The 14,894-nt window shown below is 48.4% G+C and overlaps 1 protein-coding gene across 1 annotated transcript in view; it reads left to right on the top strand.

The window, feature by feature from the left end:
• Window positions 1-14,894, top strand: part of FAM163B (family with sequence similarity 163 member B) — a 54,726-nt gene that overhangs the window by 22,116 nt on the left and 17,716 nt on the right. The window lies entirely within an intron of this gene.

Genomic DNA, 14,894 nt, shown 5'->3' with positions numbered 1-14,894 from the left:
GGATTAAAATGTTACAGCTATTTATTATTATTATTGCCACGAAACCTGAAAGACTGCAGAAAAAAGGCTCCTGCCCTCCTCTGCTTATGTTAGTCCTACAACGGCTCTGTAAATACATCCTTCTCCGGAGGCAGCATGCCCTAATAGGGCCCAGGAGTGGGAGTCAGGAGCCTTGGATTCTAATCTCAGATCGGCCTCTGTGACTTTGTATGAGTCATTTCACCTCTGTATGCTTCAGCATCTCCAGCTGATTGCCAGGAACTGCTGTAGAGCGAGATAAGTCACATTCTAGGAGAATCCGAAGGAGAGACTACGTTAGCGCCTAATAAAATTCTGCGTGTGTGAAGATTGCGTACCTGAGAGCAGAACTGGTTCCCCTCAGCCCCACCGTATATCCTTTGAAAATCCAGAGTGAACTGGGAAATCCCAGCGCGATCTCTCACCCCTTTTTCAGAGCGGCACACGCCACGGCAGCACTGAGCCCAGCGCTGCAATGTGAGCATTCGAGAAGCAAGTGATGGGCACATTCTGGACTGCCCTGTGGCCATCTAGAGCCCCCTGTGTGACACAGCTCATGGAGCAATGGACCCAAGAGACCTTCCAGGCCAAGATCCTGTCCACTGCCACCAAACCAGCCCGTCCCGGCTTCCTTCTTTCCCAGCCCCATCCTCATGAGCTGAGTTACTGTAGCTATTTCTCTTTAGTCAAACAAAATGGATCATTTCTGGGGGGGTTTCTGAGTTTCCCTCTAGGAGAAAGAAAATGTTTGCTTCCTTCTCTCCCGCTTTTGTGTGTCGCTTCCTGCATAATTAAGGCTTTCTGTTCTCTCAGCCTGCGCTTCAGCAGATTACATTGTGTGCGCGCCTCACCAGGCAGCTGAGACGGGCTCTTGCGTTGCCGAGATGTGATTTGCTTATTGAAATGGGACAAGCTAAAAACATCTGAGACTTACCATTAAATCTCATTACATTTGTACAGTTGGTAGATTTACAGTCCTCCTCGGGGCAGTCTCTGGCACTTAGGCCAGAGAAAGTTCTTAGCTGACCAAATGGGATTGTTAATAGAAGAAATTATAGGGGGAGTTATTTTTTTTTCTTTGGCTTTGGGTTTTATTTCCTACTTTAGCAGTGATTGCAGTAGTTTATCTCTGGTAATAGCTTATCTGGTAATACCGGAAGCAGCGCTCTCTGATGCTAATGTCTCAGGCTGTCTAAACCTTAATTTGAGAGGCGATTAAATGATGAGGGGGGGAAATAAAAGCAGGCGTATCTTATTTTTAAGGCGTTTAGGCTGATCGTGTGTGTTTTGGATTAACGCGTGCTTTGCCACTGATGTATGGAAATAATTCTCTGCTACTTAAGCCATGCATGACTGTTTGGGTTTTGAGGGGTGGAACTTGATGGGCATGAAATTCTGTGGCATGACCTGAATATCCTCTCTAAAATCTTGTGAATTATCATCTGCCCAAATTAAATCAGATTCTTCTTTTGCTCTGGATCCCCCTGTTTAGGTTTCCAAAGCCAAGACACCGGCAGTGTAAAATGTTCCGTTTCAGCCAGGAGCAAGCCTCGCTTCCCTTAGTTCTTGTCCTGCACCACTCTTCTGTTTTTTTTTGTGTTGTTTTTTTTGCAGGTCTGATTTTTTTTTTCAGTTGCTCCTGCAGCTTGTAGGGAAGGGGTGGGGGGGACTGGTGTTTTGACATGTGATTCAGAGAGACCTCAGAGACTTTTCTAAGGTTAGGTGAACAACAGCTAGTCTTTCAGACTTCCCACCCGAGGAGTAGAAAGACATACCTTTATGGAAGCACATCAGTGTGATCTAGGGGCGTGTTCTGAGCGTACCAGTGGAAGCTAGGTGGACCTGAGTTTTCTTTCCTGCACTCTCTGTAGCCTTGGGCAAGTAACTTGCATTCTCTGGGGCTCAGTTCTCCAGTCTGTAAAATGATTGTTGCCCAATGATACCTGCCCAGCTCATGGTAAGGTGGAGGTTGTGAGCGTTGGTTAGTTAGATAATGTTGATAGATAAGAAATAAGTGTTGTTAAAGCTGCTCTTAACCGTCCTCTGCCCTGGCAGTTTCAACACGTCAGTCCAAGGTACCGCTCTCCAGTATCATAATGTGGGAGTATCTGAGCACCTCCCAGTGCCCCCATGAGATAGGGCAGGCCTATTATTCCCATTTCACAGATGGGGAACCGAGGTACAGAGACTAGGTGACTTGCAAAGCAGGGGACTGCATGCAGCTTTCCCAAGCCCCAGGCTAATACCCCAATCAATGGGCTGTCCTTGCCCCTGAGGCCTCCATGTTGTGGCCACCATTCTTCTGGCTGCAGAGGACCCTCCAGACCCATTTGGAGCTGCTGTGCCATTCCTGAGCTGGAGGGGAGCACTGCTGAGTGTTGTGAAGCTCTTTCCCTAGAACCCCTTAGGCTGAGTGCGCCTTCCTTCACATGGAGATGTCACTCGTTGGGCTTGCAGTGGATGTTACCTTGAAAACAAGATGGCGGCATTTCTCATCTGGTTGTGTCCCAAATAGGGCTGTACTCATTAGGCTTTCTCTTGCCACAGTGGCACTGGCAAGCAATGGTGACCAAGCAGCCTCTGGCTGGGGTTATGGGGAACTTTAGGGCTTTCATGTTGCTTCTCTAAGAGTGATAGTTTGCGGTGTGTACTCCCCTCTCCCCTGCTGTAGTCATGATCACTACGTTTCCCATGCCCGTTGCCAGTCAATATGTCTGCAATGCCATTCCTGCTAGTGGACCATTAGGGAGTGCCTGGGCATACATCATCTTAACCCCCTTTCCTCCACAATGGAGGCTGAGCTTACAGCCATCTGGGAGAGGTCGAAAGGCATTCCAATACCTAGGTCTCCCCTTCTATAGGTCACAGCTCCTTCCAGGTGATTCAGCATTTTCTCTCTCTTCCCCCCTCTTCCCCCATTCCCCAGTGGCACTGTTGCATTCAGTTTGGCATGCCCCAACTCATTTACATTTGAGCCTGGAGTTCTGCTTAGTAAGCATCACCGTTGCTTTGACGAGCTGTGCAAATATTATTTTGCATTCGGCGTGGTTTAGTCATATTAAATGACGTTACTGCCTCGTAGGACGAAGCGCGTATTCCCTTCTGCAATACACGGGGGCAGGCATTCCCCGGATTGCTTAGCTTTGAAGGCAGCCGGGTTCAGCGTGCTGAAAATTCAGAAAGCTCAGCTGCAGCTGGATCCCTGGTTTAAAAAATAAGAATAACTTGAGGTGAGAGAACATTACTGTCCCTTGAATTCATGCTTTTTTCGTTAACTTTTTCAGTTACCCCTGCTGGATGCGCTTGTGGGAAGTGAGGGCTGCAGGGTGGCTGTTACGGAAAGAGGCGTTTTGTTAAAACTCTGGGATCATTTGAGGGGAAAGCTGGGGGGTTCTCAGTTGCCTCTTGACGTTTTCTGGGTTTCCTTACAATTTGGAGGATATATCCTTCCACTGGAGTCTTCTAAAGACCCATAACGCTGCTGCTGCTAACAGCCACACCTACAGTGGGGCTTATACATTGTTTCTTCAAGCCCATATGGAAAAATCCTATAAAATTTAATAGGAGCATGATATATTTTCTGTAGGTTTTTGGGGCTGTCCTGCAGAATTTAACAGAGCGTTATACCTGGACAGTAAAACTCTATGGGAGGTGTCAAGGTTCCTTCCCCACTCTGAACTCTAGGGTACAGATGTGGAGGACCTGCATGAAAGACCCCCTCAGCTTATTCTTACTAGCTTAGGTTAAAACTTCCCCAAGGTACAAACTTTTACGTTTTGTCCTTGAACCTTTATGCTGCCACCACCAAGCGTCTAACAAAAATAACAGGGGAAGAGCCCACTTGGAGACGTCTTCCCCCCAAAATATCCCCCCAAGCCCTGCACCCCCTTTCCTGGGGAAGGCTTGATAAAAATCCTCACCAATTTTCATAGGTGAACACAGACCCAAACCCTTGGATCTTAAGAACAATGAAAAAGCAATCAGGTTCTTAAAAGAAGAATTTTAATTAAAGAAAAAGTAAAAGAATCACCTCTGTAAAATCAGGCTGGTAAAACCCTTACAGGGTAATCAGATTCAAAACATAGAGAATCCCTCTAGGCAAAACCTTAAGTTACAAAAAGACACAAAAACAGGAATATCCATTCCATTCCGCACAACTTATTTTATCAGCCATTTAAACAAAACAGAATCTAATGCGTATCTGACTAGATTGCTTTCTAACTCTTTACAGGAGTTCTGATCTGCATTCCTGCTCTGGTCCCGGCAAAAGGCATCACACACACACAGACAGGACCCTTTGTTTTCCCCCCTCTCCAGCTTTCAAAGTATCTTGTCTCCTCATTGGTCATTTTGGTCAGGTGCCAGCGAGGTTATCCTACCTTCTTAACCCTTTACAGGTGAAAGGGTTTTTCCTCTGGCCAGGAGGGATTTAAAGGTGGTTAGCCTTCCCTTTATATTTATGACAGGAGGGTTTAAAAAAAACCTATAGCAAGGATCAGATTCGCTCTTAAATTCTATAGGCCAGATTCTCAGTTACATTACAGCTCCTCTGCACGGCTTGGGGGTCACACACGGGCAGGATTCGGGCTGTGCGTAGCCACCACAGAGCTCCCGTGGCAGAGGGCAACTCTTTCCTGGCCTGAGGGAGACAACGCCGTCTGACTGTGCCTGGAGCTGCGCTATGACATTGTTCGGCTGTGAGTGAATGCCTGATTCTGATCTGACTTGCATTGATATACGGGGTGGGTTAACTCTCTTGAAGTCATTGCAGGTAAAACCAGCGTGAGTGAGATTAGAATCAGGCTGCTGTGAGGATCTTTGTGTTGCTCAGATTGGAGCAAGCTCTTTATTATCCCTTGATTCTAGCTGCTTTTGTGGTACACACCCTCAGAAGCGTACGTCTTTCCCCCTGCCGTCTGCCATTCCCTGCAGGAGTCTCACTGAGCCATTTCTTTCTATAGAGTCCAACGATCACTGGGTCCCCCAGAACCACGTTCCTCCCCTTGCCTTCACCACAGGCAGCTTCGTTATCACTGGAAATCTGCGAAGGCCTGAGAGCAGCTTGGCATAATTGAGGTGTTTGCTGTGTGTGGCCAGAGCCTCTCAGCAGGTGCTGCTCTGAGAAGGATGCTCAGGAGAAGAATGTGGAGCCGATATAGGTTTGTGGTGACTGCCGGGCGCTGCAAAGGGCTCAGATCAGGGCATGCTGCCCAGATATTTGCCCATTTGGATGTAAAGCAGAGAATTCCCTTTTGAGCAGAACCTGTGGCTGGTGGTAAGGATTATTTACATTTTGGCACAAACGAATAGGGCATTAGGGCATTACAGCGAGGAGCATTAATGACAATAAATGGGTGATTATAGACAGAACTCTCAGGGGTTTTGATAAGCTCGCACCATAGTGAGATGAACACAGGTGAAAGGGGAGAATGCTTCCCTCCGCTTGCCCTGGCCTCTTCAAGTGACAAAAACAACAGCCGAGGGAGGTGTAAAGTTATAAAGGCTAGAGATATCAGAGCTGATATTAAACCATTCCACACATGAAGAGCCAGCATCCTGCTTCTGCTCTGAAATTACTGTGTAACTACGTAGTCTGTCAAGCGTAACAGGGGCTGTCTTTGTTCTGTGTTTGTACAGCACCTAGCACAATGGCAACCTGGTCTGCCACTGGGGGCCCATCCAAAACCCAATCATAAATAATACTGTTCATCTATCTCTGCATTTCTAAGGCACTTGGCACTGTACTATCTAGACACCACAATCATTAGAGAATTTATAATACTTTGCCCTTTTATAGCACCTGGGGGCTGAGGATCACAACACACTGTACAAACACAAATGGTGTACCCCTCACAACAGCCCTGTGAGGTAGATAAGGACTAGAGTGCCGTTTCCTGATTTGGGGGGCAATGAAGGCACAGAGAGGTTTAAGAAATTAGGATGCATTTCTCAAAGGCTCTTGAGTGATTTAGAAGGCCCCATTAACTTCCCAGGAGACTGAGGCCCTAAGGACCAAATCCTCAAAGTTGTTTAGGTGCATGACTCCCACTGGCTTCTCTTTTGATAACTTTAACTCTGATCCAGCTCTCACTAAAGCTGATAGGGGCCACAATCAATGCAGAGGGGAGGCTTTCTATGTCACTTGCCCAAGGGCCATGCAGGGAAGCAGTGGCAGAGCTGAGAAAATAACTATCTCCTGATTCCCAGTCCTGTGCATGCTCCTCCTTCCCATAGTTACTGTTAATCAGTCCTAAATGTATGTGGGTGAGCAGTAAGCACAGGGTTCTATTCCCACCTCTGACACTTCCTCGAGTGACCTTTGGCAAATCACTAAACTTCTCTATGTGGTGTTAGGCGTAACTAATGATTCAAAAATATTTTGAGTTCCTCAGATGAAAGAACGAAGTCTTATTAAAACGGTTGCTGTAAGAGATGGCAGAACAGCTCTCTGTTAATCACTCTCTTCATCCGTACCTCCTTTATACACACACTTACATCCTTAACTGTGGCATCACGGCATTTCAGCCTCAGAATCCGACAGAGCTTCATCTAGTCTTACAATGTAAAAGTAAAAAGACTTAGTGACCAGAGGACTGGCCTACAACACACCATTAGGCCGGCTTAATGACATCACTCAGGGCTGTGAAAAAATTCACGCCCTGTGCAATGTAGTTTAGCCAACCTAAGCCCTGACGTTGACACTGCTGGGTTGATGGAAGAATGCTTCCATCGACCTAGCTACCACCTCTTGGAGAGGTGGACTTATTACAGTGTCAGTCTCTCCGGACTACAGCAATGCAGCCTTTCTAGGGTAGTCATGACACAGAGAGATTTGCAACCAAAGCATGCTCATTCTTCCTAACCCGCCCGCCACCCCCAAAAATGATCATTTTGTCCTGGCTGCAACTTCAACTGCACTCTACCAGGAAAGAAGCTGAATGCTGCATTAGGGTTGGTTGTGATGCGTCATGCTTCTTGAAATGAGGTTTGCATCAGGATGCAGCTGATGAAGTGAGCTGTAGCTCACGAAAGCTTATGCTCAAATAAATTGGTTAGTCTCTAAGGTGCCACAAGTCCTCCTGTTCTTTTCACTTTAGATAAGCTATTACCAGCAAGAGAGTGGGTTTGTTGGGGAGGGTGGGGAGAAAACCTGGATTTGTGCTGGAAATGGTCCACCTTGATTATCATACACATTGTAAGGAGAGTGATCACTTTAGATAAGCTATTACCAGCAGGAGAGTGGGGTGGGGGGAGAGAAAACCTTTTGTAGTGATAAACACCCATTTTTTCATGGTTTGTGTGTATAAAAACATCTTTTGTATTTTCCACAGTATGCATCCGATGAAGTGAGCTGTAGCTCCTGAAAGCTTATGCTCAAATAAATTGGTTAGTCTCTAAGGTGCCACAAGTCCTCCTTTTCTTTTTGCGAATACAGACTAACACGGCTGCTACTCTGAAACTAATCTAAAGTGATCACTCTCCTTACAATGTGTATGATAATCAAGGTGGGCCATTTCCAGCACAAATCCAGGATTTAACAAGAACGTCTGAGGAACGGGGGGGGGGGGGGGGGGGGGGAGGAAAAAACAAGGGGAAATAGGCTACCTTGCATAATGACTAAGCCACTCCCAGTCTCTATTCAAGCCTAAGTTAATTGTATCCAATTTGCAAATGAATTCCAATTCAGCAGTCTCTCGCTGGAGTCTGGTTTTGAAGTTTTTCTGTTGTAATATCACAACTTTCATGGCTGTAATTGCCCTCAGATACGACAGTGATAATTGCCTTTGACATACCACATGTAGACAAATTGGATAGACTGTGGTTATACCCCGAGGAAATGCTTCTCATTATTTCTGCTTGTTTCTTTATGCCACTCTGGGCATCAGTGTTAACAGCGCCCCTCATGATCAATAAGAAGAGGGGCAGAGGAGAAGATCAGCTAGGGACCATGGTGCTAAGTGCACTGCAAACATCTAGGCAGGTAGATAGCAGTTCAGAAGTAGCACAAAGCCTCCGGTGACGTTTCCTGGAAGAAGCAGGCTTTTCACTTGTCTATTAATTTGGTGGGGACTAAACCAGACACAGAATTAAGTTTGTCTGGAACTGATGCCCTGATTTGTAAGCGCAATCAATCCTTTGGTGAACATACTCATGTTAGCTGAGGGCAGCAGTGACACGAAGCCCACGCCAGCCGCTGCTCTCCTGGGGAAAGAGCCGGCATTTGTGTTCCCATTCTGGTCATGATTTCTGCTTGCTCTAGGGGGCAGCCATTCCTAACAACACAGCCCCTTCACAAAGGCACCTGAAGGTCCAGGAACTCCAGAGACTGAGCCTGCAGCTTGCAAGCCCCCAGTAACACAGATTGCGCTGCTAATGTAATCCCCGTCTCTGAAGCGATCACACTGTCCACACTGTCTTCAGTCTCAGTTCTGCAGCCTTTCAAATTCCTGCCAGGGCTTCCCCCAGCCCCTGGTGCTGGGTCTTGGATTTCTGTGTGTCGCTGCTTAATGCAAGAATTGAGGCAGCTGGTATCCTGGTCAGTGGCAATGTATTGCCAGATAGACAGAGAGCATGTTGGTGCCTTTAACCCATGAGAGTCACCTGGCCCGAGGAATAGGCCGTGCCCCACACCTATCCACACACAAGATGGAATTGCTGCATGGTCACTGACCTGCAGATCTGCACATGCATTAAAGAAGTGAATTGTGCGCCGAGCCCAATGCAGCCCTTCCCCTCGCATTGTGGAAAGTGAATTGGTTCAGAACAAAGTTGCAGCTATTTATAAAACAACTGGATAAGTGCTTTCACTAGCCGGTAAAGCTGCTTGGTGCTGCTGGAGAAATGAGACGCTTGTCAGATATGCATTTCTGTGCTATATCTGGTTTATAATCATACATTAGTGACAAAAGAGTCTGTTTAACTAACATTAAGGGCGTTAAGGCAAGCTGACAAATGCCAGGATATTCAGCAAAGATTGGCACTTCTTTGCAATTAAAAAACATCCCTTAGACCCCCCCGCCCCAAGTTTCACGTAAAATGCCTGAGCCTATTATCCTTATGTAACCAAAACTGGCTGCACAAGGAATGCAGATTGCGGACCAAGGTGCTTTATGCTACCAGAGTCGTCTGTTTCCTGCGCATTAGCATTTGCAGACTGTCAGACCTTCGCCCCCTCTCACCCCACTGAGTGCATTCCTGTCTCTTTTTCCCTGCGGCCTGACCTCCTCCCAGCAGACTCCTTCCAGATACACTGTGGGATCAATAGATCTCATCAAGCCTAAATTCTTGTCCTGGCCTGAAGAACAGTGTGTCCCTTTGGAAATTCTCCCCAGTCCATCAGCACATCCCCACATGGACTGGTTCCCTGCATTGTAAGAGAAGAAGGTGGTGGGGTCAGCCTCCCACCAACCAGCTGTGTATAACCACTCCAGTTACAAGCTGCGTCCTGGTCGCTGACAGAAGGCACCTGGGGAACACCTCTGCCATGCACCTGGCAATGCAGGCAGGCAGGCATAGGAGGCCTTACTCTGCTCCTGTATCTGCCGTATCTCCACAAGTGCAGCAGCATCCGATACGGGCAGGCATGTTCAGAAAATGCAGCAGCTAGCTCCAGATGGGATCCTTATTGTAGCAGGGAGATGCTGCAGATTTGCCAGCCAAGTGGGCTCCCTAGAAGTGAACACAAATGGCCTTGGCTCTGCCCCACGAGAAGGCCCCTCCCCGCCACCCTGTTTCCGATGTTCAGCAGTCGCATGGGAGGAACATGCTGCCACCTCGTATTTCCTTTTCATTCCAATCCAGGAGCCATTTCTAGCCAGGGTGGGAGGACGCCACTCAGCGAGCCAGTAGTGTAAATAACTGCCAAGCACATGGCATGGGCTGTGAGGTACGAGTGCACAGTGGTGCCAAAACCAGGTGTGATGGCGTTCGTTCAGGACGCAGGGCTGGCCTCAATAGGCCACTGTCAAAGCACTTTTCTCCCTTCTTTTTTCTGCTCTCATTTTTTTCATGCGGACCAAGGCGGGCCTGCATCTCCCTTCCTCACATGCATGAGCACTGGGGCATACAGTAAGTAGAAAGAGGTCTGAGCTGCAGAAGTTCCAAGGTGGATCCAAACTTCCCCAAATTTGGGGGTGTTCGGTTAACGATTTTTTGAGCCAGGAAATTCGGACCCAACTCCAAGCTTTGCCAAAGTTCAACGATGTTCAGATCAGAGCGTTGCCAACTCTCCTGATTTTATCAGAACTCTCTCAATAGTTGGTGCTTTTTCTCTAAAGCCCCTGCTCCTGGAGTCAAGTGAGAATCACAACATTCATTTTTTAAAGGTACATTTCTGTACCTCATGGGTGCAGAGAAAAAGACCGAAAACAAGAAGGCAAATTTAAAAAATTCCAGTATGGCCGTTCTTATGTTCTTAAACTGACTTATAGTTCCATTGAAGTCAATGGGCCAGATCTTCCACTGGAACAAATCCGTGTATCTCACCTGAAGTCAATGAAGCCACATCAAGCTGAGGATCTGGCCTCAGGTTTCTGCTGCTGGCCCTTTATGCTATCTGTGGTATTTTCAAATATATCCTTTGCTGTAGTAGCAAAATGCCAGATACGGAGGTGGTTTAAGTCTCTTCCAGATTGTCCATCACCTGGTTAGTATTTTTTCACCACATCATAAATTTTTAAGGCTGCAAGGGGCCACTCTATCCTCTAGTCTGACCTCCTGCATAACACAGGCCTGTATTAATTCCTGTTTCAAGTCCAATAGCCATCTTTGTTCTAGAGTAATGTGTTCTCCTTTTGCCATCCAGGCTGTTGCAGAGCTGCTGGCCTGGTGTCCAAGCTAGAAGGGGGCCCTGCCACAGGTGTCAGCTCTGTGCCATGGGAGTTGTCTCTGATTTTCATGCAACTTGCAGTACACCTATGCCAGGCATTCAGGCTCTTACCTGTCACCTGTTCTGCTGCTTAGTTCTTACGTCTCCAATCAAATTAATAGTGAGTGTGGTATTTTATTTGCACAATGGCAATCTGCTTGTAAGGGGGCCTGGGTGGAGCCATGACTTAGCTTTTCACTCTGTGGATGCCTTTGAAAGAGAGATGCTGTCCCGCAGCCCCATTGCTTAATTCTCAAACTGCTTTCTTCCTTAGTGAAGCAGCAGGGGTTCTGAGGAGCTCTCGTGATCCACTGATTAAAAACTAGAGAACCACTGAGCTACAGATTATTAACCTGGCCACTCTGGAAACCCTGCCCAGGCCCTGCCCTGGCTCTCAAATGAACGGAGTTTGGTGGGGGTGTCAGCGTGGCCCCGTGTTTTGCCCATAGTTTGGCTGAATCAGCAGCCTGTGCTGCGTAGAAGCCCTGGGGATGCCGGGCAGGTGTCTGCACTGCCGGACCCATGTGTTGGAATCTTCGACAGCTCCCCCCCCTACAGTGTACCTCAATCATCAGCCTCTTCCCATCACCAGCAGGAGAGCCTGGAGGAGTTAAAACACCCAGCCCCATTAAATTTGGATGCCTCAAGCCCCTAAGCACTGCTAAAAACCCAACCTCCACCACAGCTGCTCTTGGCAAGAATCCACCCAAACCCTGACCGGAGCTCTGAAACCGCAAGGCCCCACGCAGGCTCCACGGCCCAGACCAGGAGCTGTGCTTTGGGCTGGGTTCTTAGACCTGCCCCCGGGCTCATTCTGCTCTCCCCGGGACCCAGGCTGATCCCTGGTGCTCTTTACAGGGTCGCTGGTTCTCAGGGTCGCGGCTCTCCAAAGGAGCCCAGTGAATCAGCTGAAGGAGTCTCTACAGCTGTTGCTGTGAATGCATGTTGAGCATGGCCCCACACTCAGGGGAAGCATTTTCTTCCCCTCCTTGTCACTGATCCCCTCTTAGAAGCTGGAGAAAACGTTTCCTTTCCCTGCCAGCTCTGTCCTGGTTCTCCTGGGCTGGGCACTTCATTGCTGGCTAATGGAATTGGAAAGGAACAGGATTCGCTTGTCATTTACGCTCTTTTTTGGGGAGCAGTGTCAGTGGTGATGGTGTCAGGAACAGCCAGAGCTTTGTGCCTCCCTTTATGGAGATTGAAGCACAGCAGGGAAGCATTCCCCAGGTCTCTTTGGGGCACCGCCCTGTCCTTCGAAATGCTCACCTCATGCAGAGCTGAGGTGCCCAGGACAGAGAAGACCAGCGTGTTAAGGTCACTGATGAGGGCCCTGGCTTGCATGGGGACCTGGTGCACAAGAGGGTTAGGATAGGGCAGCCTGCTTCATTCTGTGAGGTGTTGCAGATAGAAAAGCCACGACCCTGTCCCCCGCATCCCCTCATGTGCATAGTGTGCACCCCCAGGCGGCCTGGAGAGAGCAGCACACTGCCAAAGTAGGGAGGGAGACGCCTTTGGCATCCCCCTATCTCCACACATGACTTCCTGTGCAATTCATTTGCTGCCACAGCTTCCCCTCTTCCCCCATATATGCCCCCTCCCTTGCTTCCTCCTCCTCCCCTCACCCCCAGTCCTCCCACTTGTCTCTCTACTGTTGAGCACAACTGTCTCTGCAGCCCCCCCATGCGATTGTGTGCAATAGGAGGGCCAGTGTGCGTGGCTGTGCCTTAATGTAACTGAGCAGGCTGCCCAAGGCTCATGAGACAATCACTACGATTGAGATATCAGCAGAACTGCAGAGGACCATCATGGCGTGGTGGGAAAGCTCTAATTAGCAACACTCCAAACTCTCAAGCATCAGCATCCCCAACTGGTGGCCAGATGGCCCAGGTAGGCATGAGCAAGACTGGATCAGCGAATGCCAATCAAGTGATCCATTCCTTCCATTCTGTCTTCTCCGCCCTGTTCATTAAACAACTGGCTTTCCTCTAACAGTGCATGAATAACAGCTGTTGCTACTGAGCCACCTATCAGGTCTGCCACCAGCTGTGCTGTTGTGAGCCAGCAAGGAATTGCAAATGACACGATTCCTGCTAGAGAGCTTGAAACTTGTCGGTTTCAGTTTCCTTCCGGCAGGGCTTTAAAAACATTGATTGCTGCCTATTCGCGTGGCATGGAATTGTAGATCCGCAGCCTGCCATTTTTAGGAATATTGGCCCTGAATCTTTTGGAATAATGCAGGCTGAATGTGGACTGAATAATACAGGCTGGAGTTCGCTTGCTACTGCTAATAATCAGCCCTGAATTCTGGCTCTACTCTGTCTTGTGTCTATACAGTGACTTTTGATGGCATCACCTGGCTGGCCAGAGCACTTCCCACAGGGGGCATGGACAATAGACTTGCCTGTTCCAGCCACATGTACCTCCCCGTGCTCTGACCTTGATCTACTAGGTCGCCTTGGGCAAGTCATAGAATCATAGGACTGGAAGGGACCTCGAGAGGTCATCTAGTCCAGTCCCCTGCACTCAAGGCAGGACTAAGTATTATTGTCGTTTAATCCCTCTGCAGCCTACTCCCCCCTCTCCCCGCATCTGGACAATAACAATTTCCTCCTCAACATGGTGGGCTTGGAGGTCGTGAGAATGACTTTGTTTGGGCTGGGAGGTAAATTCCTTGCAGTCACCCTGGCAGTCCCAGTGGCTTGGCTAGGCCTAGGTGTGCGAGTACCTGCTCACTAGTGCTGTGAGCCTTTAGTGTTCACACACTGCTCACGCTTTGGTGTCACCCACTCAAGTTTGGTCCTGACTGGGAAAAGCAGCTGTGTTGAAGTGAGACTTAACGGACATAAAATAAACTCGACCACAGTCCCCAGGGTAGACACAAGGTAGGGCCTTTAGCCCAATTTTAGAAGGCCAAGTTCATGCCTAGACAGGTGCATGTCTCCTCGGAAAAGTGGTCAGGTTTTGGATGAGCTTAGCTAGATCCCATGAGCTGCGCCTGAGTCATATTCAGACTTTCCCCCAGTCAAGATGAGGCCACAGCTGCTGTCCAGAGCCGCACATCCTGTGTATGGTGATCATGAAAGGCAGATAGCTTTGGTTGCACTCAAACTGCATTAACGTCTTTGTCGCTCGGTGCTTTCTGTGCCTGGGGACACACATTGCCAGGCAGGAGATGTGATATTACCTGTAGTGAAGGTGTGCCAAACACTCTCCCTACGCCTCAAGATGAGCAGGAATATTTTAGCCTTGGAAAGGCACTGTAACACATGGTTTAAAATTATTCTAGGTTATGGTGTTTCCCAATAACACAGCTTAGAAACTCATTTTTAAATTAAAGAGAGAGGGCATTGTTGACCCCCCAGTTATTTCCCCCCCCCCCCCCCCCCCCCAGGATCACTATAAAAAGGGAGGCCAGATACTTGTGCTGGTATTGTTTTTCCTTTCTGACTTTCACATGCAGTTTGGTGACGGTCTGTTTTCTGTTACCTGTTGGAAAGCTGCCTCTTTCCCCCACCTCAGCAGGACTCTGGATGGGAGACCTGGCCCTGTGGGCTGCTTTGGTTGAAAGCAGCCTTCACAGTTAGAAAAGCACTCATGATTCATGCTGGCCTGCCACGTTCATATCCCAGGTCTGAACTGTGACTTGCATAGCAGGCAGCCAACTTCCCGTTATTAGGGAGAAGTCATGTTGGTCTGGTTTTCGTGGAAGTTACAGCATTTGGCTCTGAGCTTTCAGGGAGGGGCGGGGATTTGGGGCAGTGGGGTATTCAAATACTTCATTTAATTTAAAAACATGTTGGACAATATAACGAGGTAGCACTCAGGAAATAGCTCCACTTCTTTCCAATAGAGCTAGACAGAGTACAGGAGATAAAGGTCACCTGCTGAGCTCATGGTGCCACCGCTACGGTGGAGCAGAGGACCGAGACATTCTGAGTGCCAGACGTCTGATATCACGGTTACACCATAGTCCAGAACTTCTGTGCATAATGCCGCTTTGTACCGAAAA

Source organism: Caretta caretta, chromosome 16, assembly GCF_965140235.1.
Source record: "Caretta caretta isolate rCarCar2 chromosome 16, rCarCar1.hap1, whole genome shotgun sequence".
NCBI lineage: Eukaryota > Metazoa > Chordata > Testudines > Cheloniidae > Caretta > Caretta caretta.
The sequence above is the reverse complement of the archived record's forward strand: the minus strand, read 5'-3'. Positions and strand labels throughout refer to the sequence as shown.